The sequence below is a fragment of the Lytechinus pictus genome, chromosome 14 (assembly GCF_037042905.1).
Source record: "Lytechinus pictus isolate F3 Inbred chromosome 14, Lp3.0, whole genome shotgun sequence".
NCBI classification, from domain to species: domain Eukaryota; kingdom Metazoa; phylum Echinodermata; class Echinoidea; order Temnopleuroida; family Toxopneustidae; genus Lytechinus; species Lytechinus pictus.
Window position 1 is genome coordinate 15,927,650 of NC_087258.1, and position 21,051 is coordinate 15,948,700.

Here is a 21,051-nt window from a genome sequence, read left to right on the forward strand (position 1 = left end):
ATATCAAGTAAAAATAATTAATTATTCTAATGTCCAAGCAAAATGATGTCCATAGCATGGTTTATAATGTTGTGACGTGGATCCTTGTAATTTGACAAACCATCCTCTCAAATCTATAACTGGTCAATGTATGTAGTAATTAGTTCCAGTCATCAGCAAATTGTCCTGTTAGCTATAAAAATCAATGACCGGTCACATGACAAATATCAGCCAATCCTGTGATCAGAATCCGTATCACCATATTATAATAATTCATATTTTACCATGTCATCAAAATGAACCGAACCAAGAGGTGGGTTCAGAGAACCCTGAAAAGTTCTATGGGCTTACACGTACAAGTTTGACAAATCAACAGTTACAATTTGATTGTACGTGAATGGGTGTGAGAGAAAATCTGCGATGATATTCATTCAAAATGATATTTTCGCCATTTACCCAGCAGCTCAACCATTTCACAAGCAATGGATAGAGGGTGTCGTTCCCCTTCGTAAAAATCTTGACATTAATAAGACAATTCAGAATCTGACAGCTCCAAATCCCTGCTAATGCTGTGTGATGGACGAGGGGTCTTCGCACGAGTGGCAGCCAAACCAAATTCCCGGCCTAAACCAGCAACTACGCCAACCACCACAAAAGTCACAATATGGTTTTATGCCTAATTTGACGCAAGGCATCGAGCTGGATTTGACAGCCTGCAAAGGAACCCTGCATATAAGTCCTATTTTGGCAGCAGTTCATAACTGAATTTTGATGAAGCACGCGGCCAATTTGAGCCGAATAAAAACTAAAAGCAATCTCTTTTTCCAATCTTGGAAAATGAGATAGAGATCTGGTACTTTTTTGGATGGTTGGTTGGGGGTTATTCTTGGATACTTGATTAATACGACCAGGATTTAATAGCTCTATGGTAGAAGTCACTGAAAGGTTAGGGAGAAGTTGATGAAAAATAAACATGGAGTGGTAGTAATACTCCAGGCATTGATTTACCCTAGTCTAGTCTAAACCTGGTTATTCAAAATTTTCATTTGGTAGAATAGACAAAAGAGAAAGAGAAAATGATAAAACTATAATATTATAGTTAAACCCAACCTATTCACAAACCCAGAGCCACCAGTGGCCAGTATAAAGATAGATATGTCAAAATTGAACAAAAAGCTTACAAAAAACAACAATGAAACAAATAAAACATACAAATAAACTCTTTAGAATGACAAAATATAAAATACAACTTTCATCTTTAAAATTAAAGGTCAAGGCCATCCCAGAAAAAAATGGGATGTAAAATAAGAAAGTTATGACATTTTAAACTTTCGCTTATTTTTCACAAAACAGTTAAATGCACAACTCAGTGACATGCAAATGAGACAGTTGATGATATCCCTCACTCACCATTTCTTTTCTTTTCTTTTTTATTGTTTGAATTATACATTATTTTTTGTTGTTGCAGATTTGACAATACAGGCCAACATGACTGAACCATATAGTATCAAACAATGCTAATTCCATATGTTCAGGGAGGAATTACCGTTGTTTCACTTGACTATGAGGAGAAAATTAGAATTATGATAAAATACAAAATAGTGAGTGGATGACGTCATCAGTTTCTTCATTTGCATACCTACCAGGATGTGCATATAACTATTTTGTGAAATTAAGCGAAACTTTGAAATGTCATAACATTCTTATTTTACATCCGATTTTGATGAAATTTTCAGGATTTTTCTCTTTTTATTCAAATCAACTTTTTGTTGGGGTGAACTATTCCTTTAAGAGTATATAATGTAGGCCCTACAACTCTAATTTTCAAGGATTTAAAATAAATCCGGATTGTCTGTGAATAGTGACCAGCCAAATGATTTTTTTTTTATTCTAAGGAGTTACATTTTAATCTCAAAAGATTTACATTCAAGTCTTCTAGCTTAATATTCAAATCCATAAGGTTTAACTGTAAATGTACTATTCGACCAGTCACTATTCGGAGCCGATCTGGATTTATTTCAAATCCTTGGAACTTGCTCTCTCTCTATCTCTCCATGTAAAATAGATTACCTCAACCACTTTTTATCAACGTCATATACACAAGTCATGAAACAGCATTATCACCAAGATCTGAACATCAATGGAAATTTCTTCTGATATTTCTTCTTTTTTTTGGTGGTGATTTTCATCTTATGAGAATAGAGGTTTGAGAGGAGACAGGTTTCAGCTAGACTAATACTGGTGCTGCTAGAGGTCATCCAAGGTCAAGGTATGTGTGTCTTATAGCGTTCAAGTTCATGGTATCAATCCTTCTGATAATAATGATACTCACACACTGCCGGCTTGCTACCACCGAGATGAGTGATGTATCAAACCTGGGCCCTGTTTCACAAAGACTTGTTATGCACTATTTGTATAACAAGTTAATTCTCAGCCTATCAAATCATATGATTTCAGTAGCTTTAAAATTTTATTGCAAATTTGTTATTATAACAGGTTTTTTAAACAGGCGCCCCTTGCTATGAGGACACTGAAAAAAATTATGGTGCTAAAAAGCAACACCAGTCTGGTGTTAAGAGTGTAACACAACAATACCCGTCAGTGTGCAAGAGGACCCCACCCTTAAGGTGCTAATAATACACCGTACATACAGTTTACATGAAACCTTAAATTTTCACCCAAAAATAGGAATCAAACACTTTTATTGAATGTACAACCTGAGATGCAGATGACAATACAAGTTAATTAACTTTCCCCGGTCTCCAAAATCCAAATATGCTCTGAAAATAACAAATCATATATATGCTGTAAAACACAAAACAACATACTCAAACCATGGTCCAAGGGAGAAGGGTTCATAACATTCTTTGATGTTCTAAGTTTAGAAACATGCTATAAAAAAATAAAAATAAATAGAAGGCTCTCGTTTAACTAGTTTCGTCTCTGCATTTAAAGCAATAATCGAAATGAAACACAGTAAAATATAAGCCATTTGATTCTACATGCAATAAAAGCAAGTTATATCCAGGTGAAAAATATAACTTTAAAAAGATATTAAGAAATATACAGTGACTGAAGTTTGCAATTGGCACATAAATCCCCAACACCATTCAAAACAGTTTTATACAGATTACAAGGATAAAACATGTTCATTTGAGGAATGATATCTTGATAATAATGTCAAATCATGGAATAATTACCACAATTCATTTAAAAACCATCATATTCCTGCCTCTCTATTTATCTCAACATATTTATCACCCCCTCCCCCCAAAAAAAATTGTCAAATTAGTCATTCAAGTCTTCTACTTCCTTTAACTTGATCAAGGGTGCTAGATTTTCCTTCTAAATGTCGTTGCCAACTGCAAGTTTTATGGTATTGTTATTAGGACATGAAGAATGATCTATGAACTCCTCGCTCATAACTTTTCCTTTCTTCGCACCAGCGTGTTAAATCAGTCACCACACTGGATCATACTAGCAGCACGGTGAGTGAACGGAACCTTGTGTGAGATAAATAAACAAGATATATTTCAACTTTTGCACTTGTGCTTGTGTGTAAATAAATAATTGCAGGTGTCTATTCTGGTGTTTGCTCTAAAATGGAAGTATGATTAGTTTTAAAGGAAAGAAATGTGAGTCAAACTCGGGCATTCTTTCATCCGCACATCGATGTAGGCCTACAATAACAAGATCATATCAATGATCGTGACAATAAATTTTCTCCATCACAATTCTATTTAATTTCTTTTAAAGCTAGAGTGGATAAAATCAAATTGTATTTATAATTACACCTAAAATTGCTCCACATCAATGAACATTCTTGTGATCATTTCATTTGTAAATCAATTAAAGTTTCATTTCCTTGCAGAGGTAGCGTGCATTGGCCATGTTGGTGATGAGAATTTCAAGCACAAATACTGCAGTAAATAAGAAAGAAAGCAGACGTAAAAAAGAGAATACTAGTAGTATACAGGCTTACCATATTAAAGTGTGATTCTAATCATTTTCCATAATAATTTATTCACAGCAAAATTGGTTTAAAACTGTCTGGATGGATTGACTTCTTACATTTTTCATTTCACAAAATGCTTAAAAATGACCAAAGCAGGTCCTAAATTATGCATAGAAATTTACATTTTTGACTTGTGCAATGATGGCTATGAATAATTTCTTATGTAAAACACTACTGAATTTAAAATAATCACATTAAAAATGATTTGAGACTGCATTATGTTTGATGTATTTTTATTCTACAAGCTTGGTCAATGTAAAGTATTCACTGCAACTGAAATGAGTAACCTATTTTCTCATTTACCCTCTTTATTAAGATTTGAAATTAGTTGTCTATCCTCCCTTATTTACTCTTTTGTAAGTTTGCATTAGGTGACATTGGTCCGATTGCGCTCATCAAACCAGCAAATAAATACCACTTAAATCTCTCTCATTCGCTTGATAAATGAAAATTAGTTGGAAAGATCAAGAGGTCGAAGCCTTGGGACTGCGTTTCATTATCATTAATTTTCGATCGAGGAAATGTCAAATGAATCTTCATCATGCACTTCATGAAAGAATGTATTTCCACATGATGGTTGAAGGTTTCTTGTTTTGTAAAATAGTTTTTGTTCCATTGCTTTGAATAAATTACAGAAGTTAAATTGGTATTTTTTGGTATAATAACATTTATTGGAAGAAGGTTCACATTAATTGATCAAAAATATGAATATTTCATAAATTCATAAAAGCTTGTAAAATACGCAGAGGCCTATTTGAACAAGGTCATTATAAACATATTTCCTTTTGATTGAAGGAATTATTTTTCCTCATTTCATTAAAAATCTACTGATTTACATCCATAACAATTTGAACAATTCATTATAAAAAATATGGCTAGATTAAGTACGTGCAATGGCTCTCACTCTTCAGTCATGCAATAATTGATTACATTTCTCATGGCAAATTAGTAAATAAATCGGGGCTCACAAATTAACTTATTTCCATGGCAACCACCATTAACATAGGATCAGAACGGTATCACATTACCTGATTGGAGGATGGCACAAGAGAGAAAGACCAAACTAATGATACCATCTGTATTGTATTAAACACATCGGTGTTCAGCCATTCTTCAAGGCTAGCTAATCAACCGCTACTGGTGCCTTTAATCTAATCGTTCTTTTCTTTCACGCTGGGAAAAGTTCTGGAAGGAATGAACGTCAGAATTTACAAGTGAACACCACATGACAGTTTCAAATTGCGTTACACTAATACAAGCCCAAATTAGAGATTTAACCTGAAGAATGCTTTTGCAACGCATGTCCAAGTTCAGGCTCAATCGTATCTGGCAAAACATTTTTCAAATTCTGTTATTTTAATGATTTTCCTACCATCGTTTCCAATCATAGTAAATTCACTACTGCTTTGTAAGTTGTATGCAGTTGCCGCTACCACCATTACTTCTCCTGCTCCGATTACTGATTCTGCCTCTGCAACTAAATTACTACCATTACCTACTACTACTATTGCTACTACTACTACTACTTCTACTACTACTACTACTACTTCTACTACTACTACTACTACTTCTTCTACTACTACTTCTACTCCAACTACAAGTGTAACTCCTGAAAAATATGACAAGGCTTGCAAAACATGTCTCCGTAGCCTACTGATGCATCACATATTACACTCAAATACCTGTGGTATCCAGAAGCAAATTTGCTCCAAATGAATCTTATTCACAATGAATTGAAAGTAACTGTTAAGACTCCTCCAAAAAGAAAAGTATATCAGGATAATTAAACATTGAGGTCTTTGACCAACCCAGGGATTGTTCCTTTACCCTGATTTCAAAACCAGAATTCAAATCAATTTGCAAACCTAAAAATAATTGATGAAAATATGACCTCAAACCAACATCTCAGCAGCCATGGTCATCCTTAGTGGTCACTGACCTAACACTCTTCTACAAATTCAGAACCTAAATTGGGGTTGATTTCTTTAAAAGTCATTACAGGGAAATAATGACAGTACGTGGCATGTCTTAAGCAAAGCTGCGACCAGGTATTGCGGCACCCTTGATGACGAAGCATGAGCTAAAGTCACCCCCCCCCTTTCCAGTCCAACCTTTGATTCTGTATGGGGGCTCCTTAGATCCATCTGGACAATGTCACAGGAAGAGTTGCATTTAAATTTAAACTCCAGAAATCAATCGTAACTCCATTTTTAACCAATGAAAAACATGCATTTGGATTTGCGCTTGATTTTTTTAAAGCCTTGTATATAAGCAACACTTTCTGCAACAGCCCACGATATGAATTAAACTTTTATATTAATAACCCTGAAAGTGGTGACCAGGGAGTTTGTCGCCCTGCCCCCTTCCCAGATACGCCACTAAATAAAGATAAGATATACTGCTAATCATCTTTAAAACCTTTAACTCAAGTTATCGACCATTTAGTTCATAAAGCTAATGGCCAATAAAACCTAGCATGAGCACATACTACAATTAATATCACAATGAACATCAACCTAAAGGCCAATACAACCTAGCATCAGCAAATACTACAATGAACATCACAGATATTAATACCTCGGTCACATTTGCCCTACGGCTGCCATACGGTGAGTCGAAAGCAGCCGCTTTATTCATTTATATTCAAACCACCTATATGTAGCTGGTACAAAAAATGTTAAAACGGCTGTTTTCGACTCGCCGTACGGCCGCCGTAGAGCAAATGTGACAAGGTATAATGATCACATTAGCACTCCACTATATCAACGTCACCACTATAAAATGTTTCAATGGTTCAACAAGTGAAGACAAAACATTGCATCAATCAAGACAATTAAACCTATTAAAAGTAATCGGAGCAAGCATCAATTAAATTGTCTAGAGAAAGTAAATGGATTAGAAAGCCCACCAGTACCATTAATATATCTGTATCAATCCATGCATGCTAGTAATTAACGAAAGAGCAGATGTGTGAAACATGAATGCCTATTAAAAATACACAATCAATACAACTATTAGACCCTGTAATAATTAGATGGCAATTTTGAGACAGACATTTCAGATCACTTTAATTTGGTGATGAAGAAATATGAAGTCAGTTGTTGAACTGAAACAACCTACAAAGTCTTGAATGAGTAAAGAAATAATTTCATAAGACATATCAAGTCAGTCTAATTCATTGACGAAGAAATATGAAGTCAGTTGTTGAACTAAAACCTTGAATAATTAGGACAACAATTTCAACACAGACATTTCAAGTCAGTCAAATTTCTTAATGAAGAAAAATGAAGGCAGTTGCTCACTTACTAATAAAGGGGCTAAAAGAATTTCTTAAGCAGCCTGCTGTTTAACGCACGGTGATGTGGAAGAACAGTTGAGACGATGCCCTGACAACTGGTCCGATATTCAAGACGGCCGATCCACGCTTAGCAAGAGGTGAATATCATTTTACACACAAGGCACCGGGCAGTGAAATAGATGCTAAGACCCTTGATAGGGCCGTAGAAAGGCATCCGCGCCTTGTCAAAAGGTCTTAGAGAGTCAGAAGAGATGTGTCTCTCAGATGACTTGAAACTGTTGAAGACTTTCAAACAAGTACCGAATGAACCCACTTTCACAAGCTTACTTGGGCCTTTAGGGGAGGGGTTTCATGTAAAGTTTTGTCAGTGATTTTTTTAATAACTTGTTTGTTTTCAGCCAATCAGATGCAAGGATTTGTAGTAGCTTATAACAATAGTAAGAGAAGATCATTGACAATCGTTTCATGAAATGTTCCCCTGGCAATCTACTCTGATAGATTGGGAAATGGGAAGTATATCGGACAATAAAGTTGATTCAGAGAGCTCCGAACAAAAAACTTGTTTAGAAATAATGCAAAGATGGGTCATTACCCATCTTATATCTTTGCATTATTCTAAATAAAAAAAAATACAGAATGTAGAATGAACTAAAAATTCGTCCTTGATAGCATTGAAAGGTGATATCATTATTTACAACCTTGATCCTAAAATGATGAAAAACATTTTCAAGAATTTTCAAAGTAAACAAGAGGGTGACACTAAAGTAATACCATCAAATATTCACCTTTGAAATAAAAACTGAATTTTGATGATGCTCAAAGTTTAAGAATATTATTTTGGGGGTGAGAGTAGAAAAGTACCTGTGTATTTGAAATTGAAGACCGAAGATAAGAATCTTCACAAAGCAATATTCATCCGGAAAATGCGTTATTCATCCAGTTTCAGAGTTAGACGATATGTCATTCTTCACAGTCAAGTGCTGGTTAGGTATCACATTCAGGACTTCTCTTTCCGTTCGATCAAAACACTCGATACAAGATCGTATACCAGCAATGTTCTTCGATGGGTTTCACCAAGAGGACACCTAGAAATATGACTTCCAGTCTAGGTAGAAACAAAGGGTTTTTTTTCACTCAACTGATTTTTAATCAAAAATCAAAATCACACTTTACAGATGCTAGATATCCATCAACACTGAAGAAAACAGATCTGAAATCACTATATCTGAGGTTTGTTATCAAGTCGGAAAGTATTTCCACTCAATCGCAGCTTTTAGGATTGATATGATGGTGTCAGGCTTGGATCCTCCTATTTATTGATAAATCAAGAGAGAGGGAACCTCCTCCAAGGTATATTCCTAGGCTGGAAATGCGTGGTCCTGAAAGTTCTGGTGTCAAATCCTCATAAGATGGACCGCAGAATGCACACAACATGTCTCTCCCGACCGACCGCAAGAGGCGAACTGTTACCCCCCTCTCTACCGGGTGTCTCACCCTTCAACAAGCTTCTATACCAAGAGCAGTGGGATACACTGGAACCAGTGGGGTAGTAATTGGAGGAGATTAGACTCCCTCCACAGCCTCTTTGTTGACAAAGTAAGCCAAGGGCCTGGGGGAGGTTTTTTTTCTGTGTGAAGAGAATAGGGATTAGACTCTTGCAACAGCCCCTAGGTGATAGGTTTGGATAGAGAGGAGGTAAACAGGAGTAGCAAGGACTATTTGAAAAGTGAGGTATAATAAAGTGAGGATCAGAAATGATTGGAGGATATGGGAGAATGAGAGAGAAATGCTTTGGAAACGGGAATACATCACTGTGATAAAATTTAATCCAGTTTAATGTAACATAACTCATATACCATTTTTTTAAACTTCATTTAATTTTATATGGTAGCGGGTTGCGCTTTCAGTAAACGATTCAGGACTGCCGTATATGACTGAAAACTGAAAATTCTGAAAAATGATAGCTGATGCTTGATTCTTAAACCTATTCTTCCTCTATCCCTCCCTCTTTTTCTTATCCCACTCTTTACTTGACTTTCAGTAGGCAGCTGCCCCCCCCCCCCCCCCGGTCACAAATCCTGCATAATGAGGAGGGTTGAATTGAGGGGGGGGGGGCATAAGCAGAGAAGATGGCACTCAAAGAAATGACCCCACCCCCTTATTTTCTTCAAAAGTCGCAATCACAAAGAAATACTGAAAGAAGACCGAGAGAAATAAAGAGGAAGAACTAAGAGGGAATAAGGAAAGCTGAGATCAAAATTTCAAAATAAATCCTGGCTGCGATGGGGTGTATTTGCACATTCCTAGCACACACACTTCAGCTGTGACTCTCCTACATATTAAAACAATGCCTTGAGGAGGGGGATGAGAGTGCAGAGATAGGAAGATGAATCTCCAGGTAGCGAGCTATGCAACCAATCTAACCATGGCTCAGTACCGGATCAGAGTAGGGATAGACCGCTTACCATGAGTGATGCGCTTTGACGCTTACATAGCATGTTCAGACATACTTAAATAGTATATTCAAACATACATACATAGCATGTTTAGATATACTTAAAAAGCATGGTCAGACATACTTAATTAGCATGTTCAGCCATACTTAAATAGCATGGTCAGCCATACTTAAATAGCATGGTCAGACATACTTAAATGGCATGGTCAGACATGCTTGAATAGCATGCTCTGGCATACTTAAATAGTTTGTTCAGACCTACTTAAATAGCATGTTCAGACATACTTAAAAAGCATATTTAGACATACTTAAATAGTATGTTCAGACATAGTTAAACATCACGCCCAGGCATACATTAAAAGCATGTCCAGGCATACATCAATAGCATGTTCAGACATACCTAAATAGCATGTTCAGACATACAAATAAAAAATGAATCATGCAATATTTGTTTCTTTTCGTAGCAGGACAATTTTCAACAGAATGAAGTATGTTAATACCATGACTGGTGTGCTTTGATAATCAAAAAGCTTGTTCAGACACGCAAACTAGGTTGCTGTGTGCATCGTTTTGTATCAGATCATCTTGAGAGAAGGAGGAATATATTGATACAATGAGTAATTTGCTTTGATGCTTAAAATAACATGCCCCCACGTAAAAAAAAATTGTTCCTTGATTTTTGTATCTATCTCATCTGGAAAGTTTTTGCTGAGGATAATTTCCTTCCAGTTATGACTAAAACACCAATATTAGTGTAAGAAGGTTTTAGTGTTAATGTTAGGATTGGGGGTTGGGGTTAGGATAAGGATAAGACTTAAGATAAGTATGAGCTTTTTCAAAATCACTAACCATGGCTCAATATCCTCAGATGAGGGATAGACCGCTTAACATGAGTGATGCGCTTTGACGCTTAAATAGTATGTTCAGACATACCTCAGTATGTACTACCCTGTGAAAAGACTACCCTACTTCATGATCACTTAATTTTCACCTTCGCCAGAAGGAGCTAGGGCAAACACCTTGAATATGAGACAACAAAATTGCTAGCAATGTTTGAGCACAGGAGGGCGGTGGTAGTTTCAATGAACAAACCCTTGTCACTTGATATTCATCACAAAATGCCTGAACCCTCAGACTAAGCCGACCACACCCAATAGGTGCTGTACAATGGAGGAAGGAATAAATCTTTTAATCGCTCCAAGTGAATGACCGCATTGGGCTATGCTCCATGATTTCATTTTTTTAACTTAGTCAAACAAAGTCTGAATACATAGACTATCAGGTATAAGGGGCAAAATGGAAATGAGGGGGATTCTGAGCTATGAAGCTTAAACTTTTACCAAGAAATGCCTGCCCCATTGCCAGAGGTATCACTTACATGAACTCGAGTCCCATGGCACTCATCTCAACACTGTAACTTCTAAAATCGAGGTGACTTCTTATGATTTACACAAAAAGGTATCGAAGTTGAAATTTTGAAGGAATTTGATGGCAAAGTGAGGAAAACATGATCAAATGGGGAAAATAACCACTTATACAGTAATCGTCAGTTGTAGGTCCCTAGGAAAGGGTTTAAAGCTGTTGGTCTATTGCTAATTTCTGAAAAAACTTTGTAACCATCAAATATTACAACTCAAATTACCAAAAATAAATCACAGATAAGGATAGAGATTACCCTTTTACAGGGGGGGGGGGGGAGTGGGGGGTCGGGAAAGTGATAACATTTGAGGAAAATAGTTCTCATAACATTCATAGGCAATCTCCATTTTCATATTAAGGGTTCATCTTGTTAGTAGGTATATATGCTAACATATTTGAATGCTGCATCCTGGGTAAAGATCAAGGGTCTCTGTAGTATAGTTTTGGTCTTGAGATGGCGCTGTTCAAGATTCAGTGGTATACTTAAAAGAAAAATGAATAAACTGCACATAGGGATTAACATCCATTTTTTATGCAATCCCTACATGCACTAGTGTACAGAATCTCAATGACTTTTTTACATTCTGCTTTCGGATTTGTTTGACTAGAAAGTGCTTCTGCCATTTCGAGTTACCTCTGACCTTATTTTTTAAGTTGTTAGAAATGTTTGTCCCTCCCGACAAAAAAAGATTATCCAAACATACCACTGCCTACATACATTTAAAACGTTCTCCCACTAAACACTTCAGTCAATGAACCCTTGGGTAGAGGTATACCACCTTCTTCCACTAAACCCTGAAGTGGATGAACATAGCAATCTTCCTAAGATATGAAGTAATTATTTCGCTAATGACGCTCACAAGATTGCTTTCTCTTCTCAGAGAATGCTTAGTAATTACCCAGCGAGGCCCGATTGCTTTTCGAGAAGGTTCATGTACTTTGAATGCAAATTGTTTTCATAAAATAGGGGATGCATTAATATTTTGGATGGGAATTGGCTGCTCTGAGGGCAGGGTACAGAGTGGATATCTCCTCAATGACTCTTTAAAGGAAAATGAAACCTTTGGATCAAGATAGCTTGTGTGAAAACAGAAAAATCAAAGAAACAGATCAACAAGAGTTTTGAGAAAAACTGAATGAATAATAAGTTCTGAGCATTTGAAGTTTAGATCATTATTGTAGTGTATATACTCCCAATGATGTGTGATGTCACATGTAAACCACTTTCCCATTGCTTTTGTATATATTTCACTTAAAATGCCTCTTTTATCATGTATTCTTTCTATAGGAGGGCTTGAAATACAGATTTTCAAAGAATATATTATTAAAGAGTTTGTATAACCTAAAGAAAGAGCAAAAACAGACATTTTGGGGGTATTTTATAGCCCATCAAAGGGTAAGTTGTTCACATGTGACATCAAACATATTTGTCGCATTGCCAATGGGAGGATCTCCTTAGTATAAGTGATCGCAATATTCAAATGCTCATAACTTTCTCATTATTCGTCCGATTTTTCTCAAACTTTCTTTGATTTTATTCTTGGATATTTCTCTTTCCACACAAGCCCACTTGTTCCAAGGGTTTCATTCCCCCTTTAATTATCGGATAAAAAGATGCTTTGAATTCATTGATGAGGAATATTTTCTTCAGGATACTGTAATTATGATAAGTATTTCATGATATGTAATATTAAAGTCATTATGATAATTTTGATACTTAGATGAAACAAGGTGCAGAAGGAAATTGATTCAACCTGGATAATAATAATAATAATAATAATAACGTTTTATTTACCTAGGGTAGCCACTTCAGTTAGGAAACTGCTCTACCAGCGGGCCCTGCATAACATAACATGTTATTATTACCCTTCTCCCCTCTAAATGCTGAATGCCTAGCAATAAGGCAGAGGGTCCCATTTTTATAAGTCTTTGATGTGACTCGGCCGAGGATCGAACCCACGATCTCCCGTTCATGAGGCGGACGCTCTACCACTGAGCCACCATGACCGGTTTAAATGAATCAAAACATACACCTTTTTTTTTGGAAATTGAGTAAAAAAAAGTATGAAAATAAACAGCCAAGAGATATAGCAATTGGTAAAAAGTATAGTGGAGAGAGAGAGGGGGGAAAGAGAGAGAGGGGGGGGGGGGGAAGCAAGAGCGAAAAGTAGAGAGGAGAAAGGAAAGAGGGCAAAAAGAGTGAGAGAAAAAGGGAGAGGGAGCGAGAGAGAGAGAGAGAGGAGGAAGAGGCTTTAATTGAGACTGACAAAAATAGACATGAACATATCCGATTTCCTCGTGCGATTTGATTAGATGGGAAGAGCAAGTCAGGTGTAAAAACATCCTCATGATGAATGCCCTTCAACAAAGTCATGATTGTTTATACTCCCGTCTGTATGCAAGAATGACAAGATTAAGAATTATTCACATTCTAATCAAAGGTGTGAAGAAGAGTGAAGTATCCACAATTGCACAGTAGCGTCAGACAGCTTTTAGAAAAACAATTGCACTTGACTTGCTTTTCTACATTATTTTCATAATCAATTTAAGACAGATAATGTTTGTAAGACGAATTCCACTCTCATGCCAGAATTGGCATGATGCCTCCTTTTCTCTGCCAGTTTTTTTAAATATCATTTCTATCTTTGTCATTTTTTATTTATTTATTTATTTATTCATTTATTTATCTATTTATCTTTTTATTTATTAATTTGCTCATTTATTTATTTATTCATTCATTCATTCATTCATTCATTTATTCATTTATCTATTTTTTTATGTATTAATTCATTCATATTTTTTATTTGTTTAATTCATTGATTGATTTTTGGGTGGGAAGGGTTTATTCTTTTAAGAATGAAAATATATATTTTTGTTAAACATTCCTCGCTTGTAAGGAAATTCTAAAATTCCTTGACTTTCTGTGCCCCCCCCTCCATCATTCAAGAAATCTTGGACCCACCCTTAAAGTGATTGGTTAACATTGGTTTGACTTTTTAAAAATCTGAGCTAGAAGGTCACACTTGTCACCTGTGTCTGTGATATGTTACAAAAATGAAGCCCAGAAAAAATTGTGTTCGAAAATAATTATTTAGTGCTTCAAAAATTGAAATATAAAGTGACCAAAAACACCATCTTAATTTCATCCCATACACTTATGTGTACTATTTAGGCGTCTATAAGACGCCTATTTACAAAATCGGGGTTTGCCTTGTAGCTTTAGCTTTTCATTCTCAATAATGGTTGTTTTCAGGGTTTATTAGTTCTAATACATGCACTTGTACACATGTTTCATCTTGGTTTGAGAATTTTTTAAATCGGCTGCTCACAAAGTTAAACAATACCTTTAAATCGTGCACATCATGCCCTTCCAATCCCTCTCAGGTCTTAGCAGATGATGATATCTCCTCCTAACGAAGAAAACGCATCACCATCATTACCAACGGAAACAAACTTGGGAAGCTACACCTACTCATCGCTTCCCATCCTCGTCAACAAGTTGCCCAAAGTGGAAACCATAATGGTCGAAGCTCACCTCGGAATGGGATACACCAGACCATTAATTGACAGTATGACAGACTGTCACCACTCATACGTTCTTGTGTTCTCTCCGGCTTCAGACATCACCCCCTGACCCCATTCTGGACGAGAGGGTATCCATTTGCCGGCATCCTAATTGGAATGTTTGCCGTTTTCTCCTTTTTAGATTGAACTGGAGATTGCTGTCCCATCAGCCAATTTGAGGTTTCAATTTATATTTGAGGGTCCGGCTTCCTTTTGACGCTGTGTCAGGACATCCAATTCAGATCATGTTAACTGTACTACAAGTGGAAAGTTCTTTCTCTTGATTGTTCTCTCGAACTTCCACTTTCTTAAATCAGACACATAAGAAGCTTTGACTCTATAACTAATATGGTTGACTCCATCAAAAAAATATAGCATTGACAAAATAGAAGGTTCATCATGGTTTCAGGAAATAATTTGTTATCTAAACAAATCCCCCAGTTGAATTATGAAATACATCTGCCAAATGTTTTATCTGATACTGTCCATATCATAACCATTGCAGGACACACACATTCATACATTTGTAATTTAGTAATGAACAATAATAGTGACGAACACTTTCAAAGGATGTGCAAAAACACATAAATGACTTTAAATGAACATATCATATTCAGAGGACGATTAATAATAATAATAATTCTTATTTACCCAAGGAAGCCATGGACTTGACCTGTTATGAACCATTCTCCCTGCAGGCCCAGCAAAGTGTAATATTTTTTACCCTTCTTCATTCTATAATGTCAAACGCCTGACATGAAGGCAGAAGGTCCCCTTTTTAAGTCTTTGGTATGACTCGGCCAGGGATCGAACCCACGACCTCCGGTTTCATGAGGCTGACTCTCTACCAAAAAGCCACCATTGAGGGATTTTAACTAGATTAAAGTTTAGTAGATTATTAAACGAAAAAGTGAAGGGGCGAGGGGCATTGGAATATATTTTCCTCAATTTCAAGATGATTGATAGCGTTAACTGATGGAGGCATCTCCTCAAAACATCCATCTCTTCTCAGTGTAGGGTATCACTTACCAGAGATGACCTGTAAAGGAATGCACCATTAACTCAACAAGATTCTCAATAATACAGACCTACTTTAATTGAATGTTGGACTTCAGTCTTACCATGCAATCTTGATCACCAAGGAAATATATTTATATCGACTTATAAAATCATCCAATAAAACAAAACAATGACAATAACGAAGACCTATTATACATTAATTGAAGGTTCAGTTTTTAGTTATATCAAATGCCAATCTTTATATCAGACAGAATAAGTTATACTGATTAATAATATCACCCATTTGAAATAAAGCATCACATGTAATTTACTTTTGTAAAAATATTTATAGACATCTTGCACAGATATGAACATACTGAAAGTTGATATAATTCATATTCCATTTCATGATCACTTTCATCAATGCTATAAACCACAAAAAGGTGCATGCAAGTGAATTGCTTACATGCCATGAAAATGACACTATTTTTTAAATGGTAGAAGTTTGATTTCCTATTACAAAGAGAATATTACTGGTAGCTGTCCCTATGGAATGATATGAAGGCTCCTTATTCACAAACTTTAGAAATTAAACAGTGGTAAAATTAATGCTATAAAAGAAATAATAGGCCAAAGTAATCATGATTTTACTTAAAACCTGATCTAAGTTTTCTGATACAAATATAAATAAATACATAACACAATTTTTTTTCAGGAAAACACGTTTTAGCTGTGTGAGCACTAAATTTGTTAGAATGGTATTCAAATTTCCCAAACATTAAGTAAAGAGAGAGAGAGAGAGAGAGGGGGGGGGGTTGAACAGAAAAATTCTGATTATCATAAAGAATCAGTCAATAAAAAGAGATAAAATAGTTAGTTGCTAATCATCCCTTATAAATATTGGAAAGTCAAAACAATATAATTCATGCATTTTTATATAATCCACATTACAGGACATTTATCAAAGCTCGAGACAAATTGTGATACAGTTTACAATCACCTTAAACTACAGCCTCAGAGAACATTAGAAAATACACCTGACAAAGTTTTCTCTTCTTGGTTTCATAGCCAAGCTAACCTGTACTATCCGCACAGAAATATTGTTAGCGCTAACAATGTGCTAACAGAGGCCCTGTAACAACCGGTAATGTGGTAGGGATGCCTATGTTAATTACAACAATGCATTTCTTACACATTGAAATAAATATTTTGTCTTCACAATCCGAAAGATATGACTGGGCTTATTTGTTAGCGCTCTGTTAGTGTTAGGCTAACAACGTTCCGCGCGGCCGGCACTGGATATCTTTACAATCACTCTCTAATAGGGCCTCATACCATCAACAGCTTTCGTCATTTCATCAATACACCACAAGATACTGTTTCTTTCTTTGGTTTCAGCTATGGCAAGATAGACTACCCCCCCCCCACACGATGACTTGATGGAAATGGATGAACCCCACCCTCACCGTTGACTGGATGGCACAGGTCCCCCCCCCCCATGACATGATAGCACTACAATCTCCAAGTTAAAGGCTAAAATATACACAAAATTTCAATACTTTTGCAAACAACAGTTTTCTTTTCCTCTTCTTCATGAATCCATATTTTGTTTATATTGTACCATTTTTCTCATGGGGGAGGGGTATTTAGACCCAAGTTTTTAATAATTGCATGCCAAAGTCACGGATCCTCCACAAATTTAATTTAATATATTTTAATTACATCAAAACATTTGCTGCATCTAGAAAAATTCAATTTGAATTTCAATTTCTCAATCAATGAAAATGTATCCATTTCGAATAAGTAGTATTACCATTTACGATTTAATTTCTTAATGATTAGAGGAGTGAAAGAGAATAACAAATGATATGTATTGACTGGAGTTGCAATTTTCTTATTCTTTTCTGTTTCTCGATTCTCAAATTCTTCCAGCCATGCGAGAGTGACGGTGTTCGTGCAGCCGTTTGACCCAATTTCAGTGCATTATGCTAACTATGATTGGGGTCAAAGATTCACCCTCAAGACATGCCGTCTGCACTCCGGTGTTTTCTTTCTTTGTCCTCATTACCCCCGTACGTTATCAAATGAAATAATTAAAACAATATGATTTCTATCTCCCTCTCTCTCTCTGTTCCTGTCTGCCTCTCACTCTCTCTGTCTGCTTATTTCTTCCAACAATCAACCTTTTCTTTACCAAGACCATACATATTTTGTTTGTCGCAAAGATCATGAAAATGGAGCCGTCTAAAAAATAAAATAAAAAACAGTGATCCTATCTTATAGTTGATTCCTCCGATTCTGTCTTCGAAAAACAACATGTGGTACTCTCAAGAGTAAAAATGCATTACTATTGGAATTTGGAAAATAGTGTTTTCTATTGGCTTACACATTTTCTCATTAAAAACATGCAGAAGCACTTCAAATTTGTCTTATTAATCTCATGAACAGATAAAATGAATGCATACCTCTCAACCAATCAGGTTACAGGAATTTTTTATCAAATATCTAATAAGTGTTGTTTAGCATAAAATCAACAAGGAAGAAGCTATTATCTTATTTATTCTTTTTTTTTTTTTGGGGGGGGGGGCTCTTAGGGGCATTCGGGTTCATACTAAAGGAACACTTACAAATCCATCTCTTTTCCAATTTATTTTCACCATTTATCGCAGCCTCTTTCATCCTCTTTTCAAATGGCTCTCCTCCCTATAGCATCAAATTCATCTCATTCAATTTCCTTTTGTCTATTTCATCTTATCACTTATATTTCATTTTGTCTTTTGGGGGGTGGAACCTCAGAATTCCTCACAGGAAACCAAAATTACACAGATGTCAGGAAATCGTGAAATATGAACCGCAATATTCGTCCTAAATAGGAAAAAGTCCCAGGGTATATTAACTCTTAATATTAGAAGCAATAAAGTCGGCATTCTAGCACACATGTATCACTTGACACCGAATGATAATGAAAACAGAAAGTAAAAAGGTGAAACTCCGGGTATGAGAACCGAAGGAAGGAAAATAGAAAACAAAAGTTGAATGAAATCCGATGACTTTTTCTTCCACATCGTTTGGTTTTCATAGAGAAAGGATTGGAAAGAGGATCTAAAAATTCCACTAAAAATATGAGTTGAGAGACGGCCCATGAAATGAAGATTAAATGAAGATTAAATTTCCTGTGAACATCCATTTGGAATTATTGATTTTTACAAAGAATGGTTTTAAGCATCATATTAGCTCAATCATGCCATAAATGAATAAACAAAGATGAGGAAAGATAGAAAATTCAATATTTCATCAAGAATTAGATTTTGGAGAACATTACTTTGCTGAAACAAGACTCTTTCTCTTTCTTTCACTCTTCTAATAAGATAGTTTAGAGCTTTTGTGCACATACAATAAAAACAAGGTTTAAACTTTTATACAATGCTGTTTATTACATGAACTTTAAAGTAGTTGTTTAACAATTTTAATAACCATGCTCAATTTATTGATAATTAAATATTACAAATTAAACTTTGTTGTTTAAGATTTTCAACACTTGCTTAAATCTTTTTAAACAACTACTATAATGTTAACTTAAGATATCAAACAGCATTATATAATAGTTTAAACATTTTAAAAAGAACCATATAAACAACCATGCTTAATTCATTGAAAACTAAATAGTAAAAATTGAACTTTGTTATCTGAGATTTTCAAAACTTGTTTAAATATTTCTAAACAACTACTATGAGGTTAAATTAAAATATTGAACAGCGTTATATAATATTTTTAATGTTCTAAAAAGAACCATATAAACATCCATGCTTAATTTATTGAAAACTAAGTAGTAAAAATTGAACTTTGTTATCTAAGATGTTCAAGACTTGTTTAAATTGTTCAAACAACTACTATAAGGTTCACTTAGTAAACAGCATTGTATAAAGATTTGACTTTGCAGTGGTGTATTCCTTGTAATAAGATGCAGAGATGAGATACCTGTGAACTTTTAGGAAGAGGAAAAGGAGGCATCATTTTTAGATAGATCTCCATCAATGCCGCTGGCATGACTGGGACAGTATTCCGAGTATAGGAGGCCAATGCAAAATACTAGTACTCCAGCATCTAGCAAACAAGTTCTTCCATTGAGTTAACCCCCTACACCCTGGAACTGGGTGATTGCTGCATGAAGCCTATAGCTATTAAAGCATGCTGTGACTCAAAGGGTTAAGATTCTGCTGCATACAGGAAACGTTGAAAGAAACTTGCATGCATTCAAATGATGTGTTCAAGTTAACCAGTCCTTCTGGGGAGCAGGATATGCATTTTGAAATGTGTGAGTAGCTTAAAACTCAGATGCATCTTTTCGAATATTTGCCTAATCCTGATAGTAACAAATAAAAGTGTGTATTTTTAACTGATTTTAGATCAAAGTTTAGTTCAAATAGTATATAGAGGACAGCAAAGCAACATCACTTTAACAAGTCAATAATGTTTCACTGAAGTTCTTTCAAATACATGCCTGGTGGAGCTGTACTTTCTTAAGTCGTATGTACTACCATAAACTGCAATGTTTTTCTTATCCATTATGCTATTGCACATAAGATTGTATTTTCCACTTATATTTGATATGATAATAAAATTTGACATTATTTGGAAAAAAGGAAACAATTGAATTGATATTTTCTTTTCAAAATACTCATTCTACTTTTAAACATAAGCATAACCATATAGGCTTCAGATCACTATATTTGAAACAGTAGTAGAGATTATAACTTATTGCGATGTTTGAGGGATAATTTGGAAACATCGTCACAAGAACAAGATTGTAATCTCATGTCTTGCTTGTCAATCATTGTTTCATAATCATGAAAGAGAGCAAAATCATTGATCTATTTCACATTCTTGTCTGGGGCTGCGTAAATTTAACAAACCGACGCTTGTCAACACGTTTTAATCAAACACGATATTGGATTATTGTCTGCATGCCGTCGTTCAATGTCGTCTAGTAGCCTTAATCATGGGATTTCACGTTTCATTTTCAACATTCATCAGGTTGATCTGATATTCTTCAGTTTTTAGAGACAGGTTTAGTGGTCTCAAACATCAAGGAATTATGAAATGTGCATCATTTTCAGGATATTGTAACCATTAAAAAAAGACTTTGGGGGTATTAACAGAAGAAAAGCAAATTAATATTGTTCTTTTATTATAAGATTTATTTTACAATTCCAACACCTTACACAAAGATTCCACAGTTGGGTTTGCTTAACTCCTACATAAACATTATTTAAAGTAGGTATTTTTTTTTGGGGGGGGGGTTAATTTAACCATTTTAATAAC